The sequence below is a fragment of the Callorhinus ursinus genome, unplaced genomic scaffold, assembly GCF_003265705.2.
Source record: "Callorhinus ursinus isolate GAN/ISIS: 27379988/994484 unplaced genomic scaffold, GSC_fseal_2.0 scaffold19, whole genome shotgun sequence".
Taxonomy (NCBI): Eukaryota; Metazoa; Chordata; class Mammalia; order Carnivora; family Otariidae; genus Callorhinus; species Callorhinus ursinus.
The window spans coordinates 30,118,589-30,137,761 of NW_027397081.1; the positions used below are offsets into that span (position 1 = coordinate 30,118,589).

Genomic DNA, 19,173 nt, shown 5'->3' on the forward strand with positions numbered 1-19,173 from the left:
CTACACACAAACCCTCCCCAGCCTAGGCGGCTCCGGTTTGAGGCGCTGGAGCAGGGGCTGCGGGCTGGGGCCGAGCCACGCCGGTCTCGGCTCTCTAGAGTTAAAGCTCGCCCGGCCCGTTGCCTGCACCCCCATCCCACCCCGCCTCCATCCTGGCTGTTCCTGGCGCCCAGCTTGGCAGCCTTTCTCAAAGGGTGATTGTTTCCGGGCTGGGCAGTTGGGGGGCGGTTCTCCGGGACCGGGAGGCAGAGCTGGGGAGCGGGGAGGGTGCGGCTCCTTCCTTGGCTTCAGGCACCCAGGAGTGGGAGATAACTGGTGGGGGTGGGTGGTACCTGCCGGGCGGGGTAGGGGCTGCCTATGTGGGGTAGAGATGGGGGTCCTCGGGCACCGGCCAACAGGACGGCCCCACCTGTCGGCACTGCTGCCTTGTCAAAGGGCATGTCCAGCTGCTGAGTGTTAGCCTCCACTCCTCCTCCCACAGTGCCCTGGACATTCCAAAGAGAAAGCAGGGAGGCAATGCGTGGGGTAGAGAGGGAGCTGGGAAGGAACAGGAAGGAGCAGAAATGGAGAGAAGGGGGCTAGTGGGCTATCCAGTAATTTCCCAGGGCTCCTTGGGCAAAGAAGCCCCTGCATGTTTCCTGCCTGTGTGTGCTGGATGGGCTGAGGGTGTGTGTGGCCAGGGAGTGCTTGTGTAGGCACATGTGTGTGCATGCATTGTGGGGTACAGATATAGGCATGGCAGGTAGCTAGCTATGGAGACACTTCCAAATGCTCTTGTGTCAAGTTGCCAGAGACTTAGAGGCTATCGTCAGGCATGTTTTAAGGATTTGTACCCCCAGACTTGTTCTCTTCCTGGACACCTGTAGTCAGAGCCACCCCGTGTTCTCTTCACAGCCCCAGGAGAGGCCAGCTCCTGTAGCTGGCGTTCTGGTCTTAGCAGGGCCAGAGGATGTCAGTATTTTTTAGAAGCTCAAACTCTCCCACAAGGTCTGATGCCTTCTTTCTTCCACCAACTCTAGACCCACTGTCAAGCATTGCAGAATCAAAGTAGTATCACCAGGCACTGTTTTTCTATGTACCCTGAGCTGATGCTGAGAAGCACGGGACCCCTTCCCCTACCACCTTCCCTACCCTGGTCACTACCCAGCAGGCCCTGCCCTGCTCCTTCCCTGAATATGTATGGTGAGTGGAGGATGGGGGTAGGGGCAGAGGCTTCAGAATCAGCTACTTTGGTCAAGATCTTGAGATGAGGAAGGGGCCTCATCATCCATTACCATCTCACAGATATTTGAAAAAATAATTACTGCCTCTGGGGACAGCTGTTCCACCCTCTCATTCCCTCTTCCTTTCCTGTGTTTAACAGCCCTCCTTGCCAGCAAGGAAGTTCTTCCAAATCTAACCTGAGTACCTTCTGCTACAGTGCAGGATCATTTCCTCATTCTCTTAATGAAGCATGAATTATAGCAATCCCTACTCTGTTTTTTCCTTCCCCTATTGGAGTAACCCTTACTCCTTAAGACTCTGCTAAGAGAAACCTTTCAGAGACCATGTTTTCCTTGTCTCCACATTCTGCTTCCCCACCACAACAACTGGAGCAGGAAAGGGCAGATAGAGAGAGCACAGAGGAGAGACGTGACCATGAGTTTGCATGGCGTACAAACTGCCTGTCTCCCCAGTTAAACCTGCTGGTCCTGGATATACAATCACCAAATGGTAGGACAGAAATGCCCTTGTAGAGTTGCTAGTTCTAGTCCCTCGTTTTACAAACAAAGGAACTGAAACCCACAGAAGATGTCAGCATCAGCAATGTGTGCACTATGTGTGTGAGGATATGCCAGGCATTACACCCATTTCGCCATCAATTCCCCCAGGACAGGGCACAGCCTCCTTGTGGTAAGCTCAGGCAATGAAGAGCTTCAGGCTGATTGTGAAGACACTACCTGGGTGACTGGGTGGTCAGTCTTTCACAGCCACTCTTTTCAGTAATAAAACTAGGTGTTAGACTAAATGGTCACCAGTCCTGTCTGGTCCTGACAGGCTGTGGCCAGGTGGACACTTTCTGCAGGTGTTCTCCGGTACTGTCCCTTTCACTAAGGGGAAGCTAACCAGATGGAACAGGATGCGTGACAAACTTCACCCTCACTATTCTTATAAGAACAATAGTGATAATAAAACCCCTTTCTAGGGACCTGTCTTGTAATTTTGCCCCAGACTCTGTTTACAGAATTTTTTAATATTAATTTTTAGAGCCAACTTAAAACAATAATGTGGGATTAAAATTAGCATGATAAACCTCAGTGAAGAGAGAACAGCCTGCCATTAGTTTCGGTGGGAAGTTTTGGCAACACCCCAAGTGCGTGAAACATAAATACACAAACAGCTATATAGATACAAAATGTGCACAAAGAGGCAGGTACACATGCAGACACATACAACTCTCCTACTCCTGGGAGTGCCTTTATGCATGCATGCATGCAGATGTGTATACCTGAACACCCAAACACATAGACATGTATGTGCACACACATACACCAGTCTCCACAAGGTGGTTGGGGCCATAATGATTGCCTTCTACCTTCTTCTCTGTTTTCCTTCATGGTCTCCTTCCCGTCCACATCTGGATTTAGTGCATCCCACGATTTAGCCCTTGCCCCAAACATCTGGAGTAGTCCCTGAATCTCCCTGCATGATTGATCTTCCCCTTCCCCCTCTTCCCTGCCAGGAGTAAGTGAGCTCCTCTGCTCAGAGGCCCCCAAAGCCTACCATCAAAATGTTCAGTATGCAGAGCCTGGGTCTGTCCTCTGGGACAAGCCGTTATGTGTTTATTGTGTAGTTAAACAGGATGGGAGCCCTGTCCCTGCTCTGGTCTTGGCCCAGCTCCCGCAATCTGACTCCCAGAAGGATTGCATAAAACCATCATCTGCAATGCAAAACCCAAAAAACATCTGGGAGGGTCTGTAGGTTTTCTTGAAATCACCTGTGCCCTAATTTAATATGAATAACAATTAGTTTACTCTTATCAGTTAATTGTTCCCCTTGTGGGTTCCCTCTGCCTCTGCTGGCCTCTCTTTCAGCAGGAGCTTTGGCCTTCTCCTGATTTGTAATGGTATTTCCTTTTCTGACCACCCTTCCTCCTCAGCTAACCAACCACCCCAGAGAGGTAACAGAAGGCACCTGAGCTGCTCTCTGCCTATTTGGGATCCAGTGCTGGGCTTTGCTGTCTAATTGTTAGGGCCCCCATTTCTAGGGAGCCATCCCCCACCTCGGAGTCTATAGCAGTGATTTGGCTGATGTGAATGTACTGGTCCAGGAAGACTCCCTACCCACCCACCACACACTGCATGTGCTCACCCATTATTGCAGCCTCTCCCTCACCACAGTGGTGGGAGTTGAGAGGATAGTGCAGTCAGGGTGAATTCCCCAGGGCCCTGAAGTGTCTGGCAGGCACACATGGCTTGTTCTTGCAGTGGCTCTTGCTGGATGTGTGTGCATGTGTTGTTTTGGGTGGTTGAGCTCATGGCCCAGAGAAAGGAGAGGAAACCTTTAAGCTCTTCTTCATCAGGAGGTCTCTGGTCAGAACTTTGGATTTTGAATATTCCCGTTTCCCCATAACAAATTGGAAATGGTCCTTTGGCCTCCAGGGCTCTCAGCCTTCCCACCCTGCTCCCTCCCTTCCTCTCCAGCAGGGCCAGGATTCCTCCTGAGCTGTAGTGAGAAGGCTGACCTTGCTCTTCTCAAATCCCTGCATCCTTGGGGAGGATGCAGTTGCATGGCTTTAGACTCCCAAAGTGATCTCAGTTTTTTAAATTCCAGTATAGTTAGCATACAGTTTTATATTAGTTTCAGGTATACAATTTAGTGATTCAACAATTCTATTCATTACTCAGTGCTCATCAGGATAAGTGTACTCTTTTTTTTTTAAGATTTTATCTATTCATTTGAGACAGAGAGAGAGAGAGAGAGAGAGAGAGAATGAACAAGGGGGAGAAGCAGAGGGAGAGGGAGAAGCAGACTCCCTGATGAGCTCGATCCCAGGACCCAGAGATCATGACCTGACCCAAAGACAGACACTTAAACATCTGAGCCACCCAGGCGCCCCTGGATAAGTGTACTCTTAATCCCCTTCACCTGCTTCACCTATTCCTGCTCCACCTCCCCTCTGGTAACCATTTGTTTGTTCTTTATAGTTAAGAGACTGTTTCTTGGTTTATCTCTTTTTTCTTTGTTGGTTTTCTTAAATTCCACATATCAGTGAAATCATGGTATTTGTCTCTCTCTGACTATTTCACTTACCATTATACTTCTCTAGAGCCATCCATGTTGTTGCAAGATTTCATTCTTTTTTACAGCTGAGTAATATTCCATTGAATATATATGCCACATATTTATCCATTCATCTATCGATGGACACTTGGACTGCTTCCATAATTTGGCTATTGTAAATGATGCTGCTGTAATGTAGGGGTACATATGTCCTTTTGAATTAGTGTTTTTGTATTCTTTGGGTAAATACCTACTAGTGCAAATACTGGATGGTAGGGTAGTTCTATTTTTTAACTTTTTGAGGAACCTCCTCCATACTGTTTTCCAGAGTGGCTACATCAGTTTGCATTCCCACCAACAGTGCACAAGGGTTCCTTTTTCTCCACATCCTCACCAACACAAAGTGGTTGTAGTTTTGTTTTGCTTTGTTTTTCCTGTGGCTGAGGGAGGCATGAGAGACTATGGGAGCAGAGCCCTGTGACTTGGAGGTACATCTTTCTGAGGCAAACTTGGGAACAGTCTCTGTCCTCTTGGGGCAGTACAAACCACCCCAGGTTGCCCCTTGACCTCTCCAACTACTCTCTAACTATTCTCCAGAATCCATTTCTCCCAAGTCCCTTTAGAACTCTTTATGACCCAAGCCTGGGTCAGGCACAGTGAGACCTAGGGGCTCCCTCAGTTCCTCCAAGAGCCTGCTCTGGCCCTGCTGCCCTCATCCTGCAGCCTCTCCTGACTGAGGCACCTCAGGAAGTAAGCTGCTTTCCTCTCAGTGCATCACACCTTCTCTGGGCTTCTCTGGAGGTTCTTATTCACGCATGGATGCTTTCATTTGTTCAGCAGATATTCTGAGTCTATTATAAGCTCCTCTATGCTACACTCTGAGCTAGGCACCAGGATAGAGCAGTAATAGTGGATGTGGCAGTAAATAACAGCAATGAGAAAAGTTAACTTCCACTAGGCCCTTTATGTGTACCAGGTAATGTTTGAATTCTTCATGTGCATTAACAAATTTCATGACATTTGTTTATGAGGCACTGTTAACGATAAGGTTCTATCATAAATTCCATTTTATAGGTCAGGAATCCAGGGCATAGTATTTAGGTAATTTAATCAAGGTCACATGTTTAGTGAATGACAAAGTTGGCATTTGATGCAGGCAGTCTAATTCTAGAACTCATGCTGTTCATCATCCCAGTATAGCTCAGGAGCTTATATGGTAGGGGTATAATAGACAAGCAAACACGCTGAATAAACACAGATGTTGAATGAGTTATAAGAAGGAAATCACAGGGCAAAGAGTTAGGGAGAATCCTGGGAGGGGCTTTTTACATGGGAGGATCAGGGAAAGCCTCTGTCAGGAGGTCAGAGTTGAGCTGTAACTTGCAGGATGGTAGGGCCAGTTGCATGCAGAGCTGGAGATCTGGAGCTCAGTCCTAGAGAACAGCAATAGGCAAAGTTAGGAGGCAGGAAAATGCTCAGTGTGTTTGAGAAACAAAAACAAGGCAAGTGAGGCTGGAGTGTGGAGAGCAAGCACAGAACAATGTGAAGTGAGAAGAACATTCCCTTTCAGAGTTTGAGGATTCATGTGCGTGACTGACCTCCTGCACAAGTGTCTTCTAGAGAGGAGCTGTTCAATAAATATGATGGATGTAGTTGCTTAATTTCCTGCCTAGACTCCCCTCCACAGCCAGGGTAATGGGCAGACATCTTAGACCTCCAGTGTTAGCAGAGCTTCTGCAGAAGTGGCTTCCTCCTCCTGAGCCGCTCTCACCTTCTTTTGGAATTTGGAAGACAAAGAAGGTCTAAGATTCTTCCCTTATGGGTGCTTTGATTTCATTCAATCGTTCATTCAACTCAGTTTCTGGGAGGCTGCTCTGTGCCAGGACCTCTACTAGGTGCTGAAAAATAGGGAAATGAAAGATTTGGCTCCTGCTTTCAGTCTGGCAGTCCTCTCAAGCCTGGGGTTTCAGTGTTTCAATTTGCCATCTGCTTTGCCCATGTGCCCTACCACTGGATTCTTCTGAAAGAAAGAAGAGGAATGGGTTGTCTGGACAACAGGCTGAGACCTGGGCAAGGATGCTGCCCAAGACAAAATGTAGGAGGGGAGGAGAGGGGAGGCACTGGGCAATGACCTCCAAACTTTTTCTTATTGCCCAAGATGCTTGGTATCATGACTTCTTTTGGGTAGGAGAGGAAGAATAGGAGGCTGTAACTGTTGCAGGTAAAATTCAGACTTAAAGTAGTGATTTCTGATCAGGCATTTTCTGAAAGAAAAGTTTGGTGTTAAAAGGTCTGAGAAATCATTTTTTTGTGCTTAGTGTATCAGAAGCAGATCTCTCTCCTTCCTCTCTGGATTCCTTAGGCCTGTGAATTTCTTTTCTTTTTCTCTTCTCTTCTTTTCCTTTCTTTTCTTCTTTCTTTCTTTCTCCACCCCTCTCTCTCTTCCTTTTTTTCCCTAGAGCCATGAGAATGGCAGAGTTGAGGAGGGGATACTCAGAATCAGTGCACATTGATGCTCTTTACCCAAACTTCGTGTGGACTGATCTATGTGTTATGGAAGACAGGAAAAGAGAGAATTCACACTAAACACTCTCTGACAGCCTCATTGATCATGGGAAGCCAAAGGGACTGAGGAATACATCCATTCTGGTTTTGTCAAACAAGCAAAGAATCTGTCAAGATTTCTGGGCAGCAAGGAAAAGGTATGGATATAAGAGTGGAAAGTGTGCTGAATGTTGAGGGTCAAGCTTTTCCTCAGACTTTGGGAAGAAATTATGGAGGCAAGGCCACTTGAAAGCCTGGACACTACTCAGAAGCAGGCTGTTCAGTGAGACCCCAAAGATGGCAGTCTTGAACCTCCTGCTCAGATGATTAGCCTTCAGGCCACTGTGGCTGCTCACCAGGTTGCCCACCCACAGATGCCTGCACCCAGGCCTGTAACTGGGAAAACTGCCTTTCATTCGATGGCTACTTCCTGGCTGCATGCATTCAGGGTCTTTGTAGGGGAGCTGGTGATCTGTCCTCGCATAGCCTACTGATGGATAAAGGGTGGGAAAGGAGTCAGGGAGAGCTCTAATAGGGCCCTCTGGGTTAGAGCACATATCTGATAGTTCTAATTCTCCAGCTCCGTTTTCTGCAAATGGATGGTCATTTTGGGCTTTCTGGTCTCTAATCCTTCATTCAGCAAAGCAAACACCCTAAATCCTCAATAATGTAGGTTTTACTGTCTCATATATACATATCTATGTTTCAGCACCGAGGCCAGCGCCACTCATGAGCGGCATATGTTCTTGCATCTGGACATAAGCAATATTAGGACTCTGGAAGCCCAACTTGGGCTTGGCAGGAGGGCATCACGTTGTGGAAGCCAGGCTGACATCCACATAAAACGTTGTTTCCAGGCCCTGTAGCTGTGTTTCTTTGAAAAAGACAGAATCTTCTTTAAAATGACAGCTAGAAAAGGCATAGAATAGAAACAACATATTTGGGGACTGATTGGAAAAGGTTAACAGGGCCCATGTTTCAAATGAGGGGGCTGACCTAGATCAAGGACGGCAAATCAATTTTATTTTGCATGCCAATTTCAGTGACTTGGTTGTGAATGTATGAAGTGTTCTGAAACTACATCTATGGTAAGCAGGACAGAGTGCCATGACCCATTAGTGATTTTGCCTTGAGTGGGTGGTAGGATATAGGGATAGCCATTTCTGCTAACTAAGTGATATCTAAAATCCTTTTGACTTCTAGGATTATATGTCTTTAAAAATCAGTTTCCATGTGTTCTCTTCTTTCAGTTTTTCCTTTAAAAAAAAATCCACTCATTTGTTCACCCATTCAACTAACATTGACTGAGCACCTGCTAGATGCTTGTTTCCATTCCAGGCAGTACATTTTACTTACCTTCAATGAGCTTGCAGTCTAATAGGGAAAAGGGACAACTAAGGAGATACAGCAGAGTGGGTAAAGACAATATTCTATGGAATTAATGACATGTTTTTGGTGTAGTGACGGTATGATGATGTCCAGGCACAGTGGGTCCCCCAAGTCAAATTACATTCCTTTCAACACCCTGGTGGCCCAACTGGCAGAATCTGAAAGCAGGCTTCCCATGACTTAACTCTGAGGTTGAGAAAAGAGGTCTCCCAAACTGTGGGTCATCAGCTTGTTGGTAAACCCACCTTGTTACGTGACATTAGCCTATTGATGTAGCTAGGGCAATTCCAGAGTACTCTCCTAGGCCTAGCCTAGCTACGGTCACCCACAGAACACCTAGTAGAACTCCACAGTTGCTATACAAGAAGCCTCAGCATATCTCCAATTTGAAACCACTTTTAAAGCTCTTAAATTTTGGGGGGAGGAGGATACTGAAATGTCTTTATTACGGATTATGGGGGAGGCTGGGAGTGTCTTGGGAGTGAAAGAAATTAGGAAGACCACCAGAGATGCTGGGATAGACCATTTCTAATGAAATTTTCCTTGTTCTCTGGTAAACTGTTATCATTTTTTTGAGTTTCAGAAGATTTATTTGCAATAAATCAGGCCTAAGAAAACTTAAGCAATGGGAGAGTGGACATCATAGCTTTACAACTAGGCACACTGAGGCCATGCATGGTCAGTAGTCCTCCTGCATACTCAGACCCCCAGCAAGCCTGCAGAACCAGGACATTATAATGTGAACCTCATTCATACCTGACATTATAATGGTCGGGGGCCCTCCTGAGGCTGAAAGCTAAAACCTAATCCAGTCATCTCAGTGGTGAATGGTGAATCTGTCTGCCTTTCTTGAAGATCCCACAATTAAACAGGCAGAGAAATGTATTTCATAAAATATGTATATTATTTGCTTTGTATAAAAGCATTTTAATCTCTCTTAGCTCGTAGCCAAGATGAGCAATGGAAGGAACAATCTTTCACTGTACATTACAATCAGGCCCTGGCTAGCAGTATCTTCTGGGGTGAATGCCTAATCATCATTATTGTCATCATTATCATCACCACCATCCCTACTATTTATTAGGTAAGTGTATAGTTTCACATGAGTTCCATGGAAGTTCAGACTGTGACTTATTTATTAAATCAGCTCTTTTACCTAGCAGTGTTTGGTACATGCTAGATGTCTAATGAATATCAGATATTATAAATGTTTATTAAAAATGAGTGAATGAATAAATGAGGTTTTACATAAATTATGTTGTTTGTTCCTAAGTATAATCCCATGAGGTGGGTAGGGTAGGTCTCATTACCCTCCAATTATGTATAAGGAAACTGAGGCACAGATGGGTGCCTTGTCTTTTCCTGGCCCTGTCTTGGGATCTGACCTCATAGAGGTAATTGTCCCGCTGTGCTCAAGTTTTTTTCCTTGGGTAGAATCTGATCACTAATCTCCCTCTGGCCCTGGCTGGGAGCCTCTGTTGGGGGAAGAAGGCAGCCCTTAACCTATTTGATTCCTGTGTTCTATCAGACTAACCTCACTCCTATGGATAATGGCTCACTGTCAGCCATAGAGCCCGAGGAGCAAATTCTTCATTATTGGATGGAGCTGACATGCAAGAACAATTGGACTAAATTGATTGTATTTTCCAAATCATCACCCAGCTTCTAATTCTAATTCTATCTATGAGATGGACTAATTTGAACAAGAATTAGCTTCTAAATTAGGAATCCAAGCCCTTGACCAGGAAGGTCTAGTTTTCTGTTGGACTCCAGATCTGTCCGTGTAACTTAATCTAGATGTTGGAATGGAGTGGAAGTGACAGCAAGGCATTCTGAGGCAGGGCCTTAGAGGCCTTGTAGATCTTTGCTGCTGCAGCTTCTTCTCCTTCTCCTTCTCCTCCTTCTTCTTCTCCTTTTTACCTTTACCATGGCTGCGAGATGAGTTGCTGCCCCCTTGACCTGGCCCTGGAATAACTACATGTGGAACCCCAGCACTTGCAGACCTATAGCTCGAAGCTGAGTTCTCCCTGTTGGCCTGCTCATCTGTGAGAACAAATGACTTGTTTTAAGCCACTGAGGTTTTGTGGGTCTCTTTTCACTATGTAGAATTATTATAGCAATAGCTAACTGATGCTCTTGGGGCAATATATCACTCAGTACACCTTTAACTTTTGTGTACAAAAGAATCACTGAGGTTCCTGTGAAAACAGACTCATAGGACCCTAGGAGATTCTGATTTACTAATTTGGGAGGGGGCCCAGGAATCTGCCTTTTCAGTTGGTGCCTCATGGTTCTGCAACAGGCTATTTGCCTCATACACATTGAGTGGGAAGGGTTTGTCTCAGTTCACCAGCAGTGGGGGTGAGGGCTAGGAGTGTGGGAGTGCATTTTCAGGACTAGGACTGCTGGCTCTCAGACTCCAGATATCTTCTCTTCTAGCCCAGCTATGGCAGGGGGTATGTGTGTGCGTGTGTGTGGTGGGGGGATTACAGCAAGTACATTAGTATTGCCACCCGGGACCCTACTCTGTGTGCTATGAATGCTGTAGTTCTAATCTAGCAAATTATTCCAGGAACTTGGTTAATGCTGTGCTCTGAACTGCTCACAGCTGCAGCTTCTTGAAGAGAGCTGCCCTTCCCCCACCACACACGCGCACACACACGCACATGCAAGATGGCACTTTTCTTTCTGCAAAGATCAAATTGGCCTCCTTGTAGCAGGCTCAAAGCAGCTGTTTATTTGTTGTTTTCATGTTTTCAACTGTTGTGATGAGGTTTGCTTCCTTCTCCTTTAACTGAATTACGTGTCATTTAGCTCTTGAGCTCAAGCTGCAGACTGAGCTGGATTCTTCTGCATGTGGGGCTTCAAATTCCTTCTCTGACACAACCATCAGGCACTGGGGCCCTATAGCCCCTCACACACACAAAAAAGACCAGAGGCACAAGTGGTTCCTTCGGTCAAGCTTGATGTTCTCCCTCATCTTAACTCCCTGGGAGTGTAGCTCTGGATCAAGGACCAGGTAGAAAGTGAGGGTGACCCAGAGGAGTGTGTTCTCCCTCCTGTACTTGTCCTGATGCCCACATTCCATGAGCATTCAGGAATGCAGAAACGCAGATCTCATTTACCTTTGTTCACAGGTCCTTTGGGTGCATTTCACTGGCGCATGTTAGCTGCGCTGAGTACAAGGGAAAGAGAATGGTAACAAATTTGCTTGCAAGAGAGCCTGTGAGCACACTGAGGTTACTGGAGGGAGTGGATGGACCAAATGTTTTTCAGAAACTTCCTTTTATCTCTTGGGACCCAAGTTCTATCAACACTGACCTTGAAGAAGCCAGAGAAGCTCACCATTAGCTAAATGTCACTTCCATTTTCCTGCTATTGAGCCCTGGCCTCTACCCCTACCATTTAGTCCTGCTCTTGTCTCTAAGCAAGAGATACCTAACCCATCTCCATCATGCTGTAGTGTCCAGAGGAACCGTTATTACCTTTATAAGTGATTGGCTTGCTGTGTGACTTCTAGCACTCACTTCCCTCCTTGGGGCTTGAGTCTTTTTAACCTTGAAATGGGATAGTTGGTCTAGATGAGCTGGGTCTAAGAATCTTCTTAATTCTAAATGTCTTTGACGGCATGTATGTCTATGTCTAAACTAAGTACTTCTTAGTAATTCTGCAGCGAATTAGTCTGGTATAGTCAGTTTAGCACCACAGTGATAAAGAACCTTGATCCTCAAGTAAAGGAGGCATGGTGATGGGCTTGACAATATCCAAAAGGAACTGGGCAGACTCTAGAACCGAGGTCTCCTAGACCTGAAGCTTTTACTTGAGAGCAAGTACATCTGGGGATGGTGAGGTCAAGAGATGGGGCAGTGCAGGGCAGTGCAGGACAGCAAATACAGCAGGTGTTAACCGCAGAGAAGCCAGCCAGATGGCTCACAAAGGCAATGCAAAGTTGAGGTAGGCTAAAAGCCGGGCAGGTAGGGAGCTTGGCACAGAGGAGCCCAGGAGAAGGTCAGGCTATCAGACACTGATACAGTAAGGTCTGATGGCTATAGAAAGGGACCTCCTGTATGGACTGAAGTTTCTAGTCTGTACAAAGGTTGGGGTAAATACTAGGAGTACTGACTCTAGAGGAAAGCAACTGCTGAGCAGTGAACAGACAGGAATGTACCTAGGAGTCTGAGGCTTGAACTGCTGCTTAGCATAAAATATGCAGGGCCCACAAGTACTAATACATCCCTACCCAAGCCTGCTTGTTGGGTGTAAGTATATTTAGCTGAGGGACACACTCCAAGTGAGGGGAGGACCAAGCTCGCCTTCCCTTTCCTGGATGTCTATCAGGGTAGGGTCATACTCCTCCCTGCCCTCCCTTGCACCTGGCATATCAGTAGGGACAGTGGAGTGCCCAGCTAGAAGCCAGGAGCCTGGAGGGCTTATAAACCAATGATGGCTCTGTTCTGGAGGACTCACTGTTCCTCAGCCCCTCCCAAGTAAATTGCAGCTCTTCACAGCAGGATTAACTGATGCTTTTAATAACAATGCAAGAAGATTATATATTTTTTTCTTCCCAATTAAGCCTCTATAAAGAAAAACACTAAAAACAGAGTTCTGAGCAAAGGAATGCTATTTCTTAGAATCAGCAAGCCAGTGTTCTTTCCTTCCAGTAGGAAGGGAAGGAGATCTGCTCCCAGGAAGGCTCGCCCTTCTGCTTCCATGTGTCAGATCGACCTTTCAAGGAAGCACTTTCTTTTTAATCAACAGATGAGGAAACCAAATGTCAGAGAGGCTAAAGCACTTGCTCAAGGGCACATAGCTATGGCAGGAGGATGATAATGCCCAAGTCTTTCTGGTCCAAGCTGTCTGATTGTGTGGGGAAAACGTTACCTGACATCCTGGTCCTTTCATGCCACCTCCTTCTACAAGGATGTCCCCTCACGGGGCTGCCCACGATACCGACTTTAGCCAGGCTCTGCTCTATTCCCCAGGTCCACTGAGGATACCAGACCTGGAACAAGAGCCAGAAAGATTCTTAGAGATCATCCAGTCCAGTGGTGTACATACTTGGTTCTTCCAAACAAAACTGTATGAAATGCTCCACTATTTAAAACAGGTAAAAGATGCCCTCCAACAGACGAACGGATAAAGAAGATGTGGTCCATGTATACAAGGGGATGTTACTCAGCCACCAGAAAGGATGCATACCCACCATTTACAATGACGTGGATGGGACTGGAGGGGATGATGCTAAGTGAAATAAGTCAAGCAGAGAAAGACAATTATCATATGGTTTCACTCATGTGTGGAACATAAGGAATAGAGTAGAGGACCACAGGGGAAGGGAGGGAAAACTGAATGGGAAGAAATCAGAGAGGGAGACAAACCATGAGAGACTCTGGACTCCAGGAACCAAACTGAGGGTTACAGAAGGGAGGAGGGTAGGGGCATGGGGTAACCGGGTGATGGGTATTAAGGAGGGCACGTGTGGTGATGAGCACTGGGTGTTATATGCAACTAATGAATTGTTGAACACTACAACAAAAACTTATGATGTACTATATGTTGGCTAACTGAACATAATAATAATAAAAAAAGAAATACTATATATATGTATACCCTCCCCAAAAAAGTTAGCTGTTAATAGTAATTTCCAAATAATAATAAAAAAAGAAATACTATATATATACCCTTCCAAAAAAAGTTAGCTGTTAACATCTTTCTCATCATAAACCTTCCATGATTTCCCAACCTTATAGAATTAAAAGTTCAAATTGTTAAAAAAAAAAAAGTAACAGAATTGAAAAAGTTAAAAAAAAAACAGTTAAAAAAGTTGTTGTTTCTGCTTCAGGGAGGTGAAGCCATGTGAGCTGGGGCAATGAGACGGGGTGGGGTGGGTGCAGGGCTTGGAGAACCTCCACGGTGTTCCAAGTACCTCAGGGGAGCTCCAGATGTTGGAAACCATCGACTGACCCAATACACCCATTTTCTAAATTTGGAAACTGAGGCTCCAGGTGATCTGCCCAACATCACAGAGTGTCTGAGAGCTCCGAATAGAACCCAGGTTTCTCTGTCCTTCAATGGGTCAAATTAATATGTCTGGCCAACTGAGATAGGATCTGAGGAAATTTCTTCTCTCTGCAGGGAAATTTCTTCTCCCTGGGCATTGGGAAGGGGAAACTATAGCCCTTCATGACCTCTCCTTCAGGGTCGCCTGGGAGCCAGAATCAGTTGTCAGTGCATTAACCTGCAAAGTACTTTATTAGTTTTGCTTAGGATGGGTTCGTCACATCCCAACCCAAAGCATAATGAAGTTAATTCACCCCTTCCTCCAAGAAGCTTCTTTTTCTGATAGTTCTGGGTACTGGGTTTTATAACTATTGGCTTCTAATGATTATATTCACTTCAGTAATTAGAACTCCTTAAATGGGTCACCATATGCTATTTAATTTTTATCTTAATTTTCTAGATTTTTGGCTTAGAAAATATGGTCGCTATAGGTAGAACTCAAAATTTAGGGGTCTCTTGGCAAAAGCAGGCCCTCTGGTCCCATTGTGGGGTGGTATTTCTGGGTTGGGGGATGTTTCACCGCCAAAGTGCCCACTTTCTGGCAGTCCCTCTCCTTCTTAGTGTCCATAAGCTTCCCTCATGCCCACTGCCCCTGCTTCCCGAAGTTAACTGTTAGGCAGCTCTAGGTCCTCAGTGCATGGACTTTTGGTGGAATTCAGGTCTGTTTAAATTTGTCTTTTGCTGAGTGCCTATTATGAGCCATGCACTGGAGACACAAATGTGAATAAGATGTAGTCTGCCCTGGAGAAGCTTACACTCCCGGGAATGAGATTAGATAAACAGTATGATGTGGTAGGTTCTGGGCACTGCAAACTGAGCCTTGAAGGGGAATGAGGAGTCCTAGGGGAGAGGGACTGGGAGAAGGCATTCCACACATGGGTAGCTGCAGATGCCCAGTGACCCGAGGGACATGTCATCTACATTAATTTTTCTCAGAGAGTCAGGGAGTGTATCTGAATCCTCTGATCCTATTTTCTTGGAAAATAACATCACAGTGAAGGAAAACCACTGTAGGAGAGTCCCGTGGTTCTAGCCCAGAGGCGGCTGTCCAGCTGTGAGAGCAAAGCCAAGCCAGAAAATAGCTCATCTTCTGACTGCCCAGCGATGGAGAACACCCCTGGGGAAGGTTAACACGGCAACATCATCATTAGCTTCAGCAGGCAGAAGGCTCCTCTCAGAGATGCAGGCTGCCTGCTGGATGTGTCTAATGATGGGAATTGAGCACTAATTACCATGAAGCGACCCTGCATGCAGCCACACATCAACTGCATGCTCTGTGGGGTCATTAGAGAGGTGCGCTTCTCCATTCTTTAAAAACCAGAGTCTTACCTTACCTTTTCAAGGCACTTTTTGTTAAAGAACATTCACATCTGTCTACTGATCTCCTGTCTGCTGTGTGCATCATCATTCCCATTTCACTGGTGAGGAAGGGAAGCTTGAGCAGAGGATCCAATTTACATTGTTAAGATGGGGGGAGCTGGTATGTGAAATGTTTTTGATCACATTTCTTTCTAATTTATCTCTGCTTCTGGGTTGATAAAGAGGAAAGGACGAAAGTAACATTTATTGATTACATCTCCTGTGTAAGGCACTTTACCAATGCTAACTCATTTAATGAATAATACCCATTTTATAGGTGAAGAGACAGAGGCTCAAAGAAGTTAAACAATATACCCAATGCTGTACAGCTGCTGAGTGGTTAGCTTGGATTTGGCTTCAGATCCAACTTCACTGTATCATTACTCTTCCTATGATGTCCCCAGATACTTCTAGCCCTGTAACAGGGCTGTGTTCCTTATCAATTGTTCCTTATCCATTCCTGATTCAGGCACTATGAATACTGTGGATTCAGGCACTGTTAGCTCACTTAGGTCTGTACAATAGAGCTTTGCGGAGGAGTCAGCTATTTTATCCATTTATTTTAGTCAGGGCTATACCTGGTGGGCCTCTGCAAAGCCTTGTCTGGGTTGATGGGTGTTTCAGAATTAGAACTCACCTCTGCAGCAGTGAGGACCCAGGGAATGAGTCCTTCCCCTCGAAGTCACTAGAAGTCACTGGGGATCTGACTGTACACTTTGTAGGAGTATGAAGGCTTACCCTGAAGACTTTGAGCCCACTACAGTGTCCATGGCACTCAGCACGTTCTGCCTACTGCTGTCCTGCAGTAATAAGCTGTCCCCTGTGCCTGCTCCTCTCAGAACCTCCCAAGCCCTGTCACTTTGGCTGTGGCCCCCATGCTGGTCCCATTTCATTGGTCATGGAGGAAGGGAGACTGACCAGATCACTGTTATCCAGTCTTGACCCTCTGACTCCTATCCCCATGCCCTGCCTCAGCATGGGGGCAAACACCCTAGGAATCCAGTTCAGTGCCTTTTTTATTGTAAAGGTCACAGATAATAATGCCGAAGTTAAACTGTGTTCTGTATAATTGGGGTTAGGGACCAATGAACGGGATCTTCCAAATTTTTCTAATCAGTAAACAAATGTAGGTACAATAGTTTGCAAGTTGGCTGGTAGAAGCTCAGAGAAGAAAAAGAATTTCAACACTATCTAATCCAACCTATTCACTTCACAGATGCAAAAACCAAGCCCAGAGAGGGGAACTGATGTCCTGGTTATGCAGCTGGTAAGCAGCAGAGCTAAGAATGGGATTCATGTTTACGAGTGCTTTTTAAAAAATTTCTTTTTGTAATTATGCCATGATATTGCTACTTTCTGCATCCTATTTCTTATCTTACTTTGGCCCAAATTACCAAATTATTTCAGATCAAAATGTTCATTTGGGCTCTAAATTAGCTATCGATCCTGCCTAAAAGAGCTGTCGTTATGGATCTCATACCGATAGCTCTTTCAGAGAGCCCTCCACACCAGGATGGGCATAGCTCTGCCCCGTGCCCTCTGCCAGGAGGCCTGGGTGCTTCCTAGAGTTGTGGCACACGCCATGGCCTGCCCTCATGCCCCACCCAAACAAATAAGAAAGGCAAGTGGGAAGCCTGGACATCATAAATATATCAATTCTTCCCTTATTAACTCATAGGTTTCATTTTTCCTCAAACTCCGAGTTTTTTCATGGGGCGAGGAAGACTTGACAAAATAATAAGTTCATTTGAAAAAATATGCAGGTGAAAATAGCTAAGAATTATGACAGAGAAGTTGAATGAGGGGGTTTGTTTTACCATATATTAGCACATATTATAAATCATCACTAACTAAGACTGTGTAGTAGTTAAGGAAGAGGAGAGAGATTTAGAGCACAGGATAACCCAGGTAAGGGCCCTGAATAGAATATAGGAGGTATGGCATCTCAGTATGAGAAGAGGTGAGTGATTGAACACTGTTGAAAAAAATGGCTTGTTCTTTGGGAAAAGTAAGCAGCTAAGAATTTCACTTTATACTGTATATCACAAGAGATCTATGTTAAGAGGAGAAAATCAAGCCATATTGAAATTAGAAGAAACTTTAAGTCTGTGCTTGCCTCTAAATGAAAAAGGGAATTCTAGGCATAAAAGTGATGAAATAAATAACAGTGGATTTGATTACATTTTAAAAACTCTATGCATCAAAAGTATTTGGCAATGAAAAGGCAAATGTAATGGAAAAAGTTAAAGCTATCAAAAACAAAGAATAAATGATCTGAAGAGCTCATGCCTATATTAGTAAGAAAAATACTAAGACCCTTGTAAGAAGATGGGCAAAAATCATACATGGAAGGGTCAAAATAACAATGCCTAAGAAACATTTTAAAAATGTTAACTCTTCCTAGGAGTCAAATAAATGCACACTGACATAAATGAGATACTGTTTTCACCAACTGTATTTACAGAGATTTAAAAGGTAGACTTTGGATGTGCTGCAACGAGTCGAGGACATACTAGCATCATTCTCTTACGCCGGCTGCCGAAATAATCTGCCTTTACCTGAGATAGTGTGGACACACGTATTAAAAGCCTTTATATATGTCCAAACAATCTGCGTAAATACTCCTCCTTTGTGTTTGAGATTCACCCACAAGGATGTTCATCCCAGTGTTGTTTAGTACAATAGCAACCCAAACGTTCATTTCTTCTTTAAATCATTTATTCAATAAATTTCAAGATCGGTAAGGTTCTAAGTACTACAGTTGATGTTGGGGACATGTTGGCGAATAGAAAGGACATGGCTCCTGTACTTTGTGAACTTACCATTTAGTGGGGGAGGCAAGAAGCAAATGAGGCGATTTAGAGTGTTCACCGTCACAAGAAAAAACACCGTAACACGTGACGAGACGGATGTTGTGCAAACTTACCTTGGCGATAAGTTCACAATATACCCATGCACCAGATCACTAGGTGATACACCTAAAACTGGTACAATTTATAGGTCAATTATATCTCAATAAAACTGTAAGAAAAAAAAAGAAAAACGGAATTGTTTAACAATTATGGTATAATTATAGTATGTCCTTGTGACAAATTATTATGTTACCATTAAATATAAAGAATGACATCCACCCATCCAACAAACATTTATTAAATACCTAATATGTATTAAGAACTATACGAGGCATAAATTATCAAGACAGACACATGTCTTGCCGTCATGGCCCTCACATACCAAGGCAATTCTCGTAAGAAGTCAGGACTGAAATAGCCCACAAGAGAGACCATTACCTGAGGTGAGAGTGGTCGGAGAGGTCTTCCTGGAAGAAAGACCATCTGAGCTGGGATTCCAAGAATGAGCCAGGCAAGAGATTTGCAGACAATTGTGTTACAAAGAGACGTTGGGAAGTGCGTAAGAAAATGGATACACAACTGTACATATAACGTGACATCGGCGGTATAAAATCTGTAAAAACATACTAGGAGGAAATTTACCAAACTGTTAGCCGTGGCTGGTGGGATTATATTTGACCTTCATATCCTGCATTATTCCTCTCTT

General features: G+C 44.9%; 1 long non-coding RNA gene across 1 annotated transcript; it reads left to right on the plus strand.

Annotated features, from left to right (window-relative positions):
- Positions 1-19: 19 nt before the first annotated feature.
- LOC141374558 (uncharacterized) lies at positions 20-18,211 on the plus strand. The gene is made up of 5 exons (XR_012381562.1): positions 20-194; positions 9,138-9,280; positions 13,179-13,303; positions 16,832-16,882; positions 18,080-18,211. It is a non-coding gene; the product is annotated as an uncharacterized lncRNA (long non-coding RNA).
- The last annotated feature ends 962 nt before the right edge of the window (positions 18,212-19,173 follow it).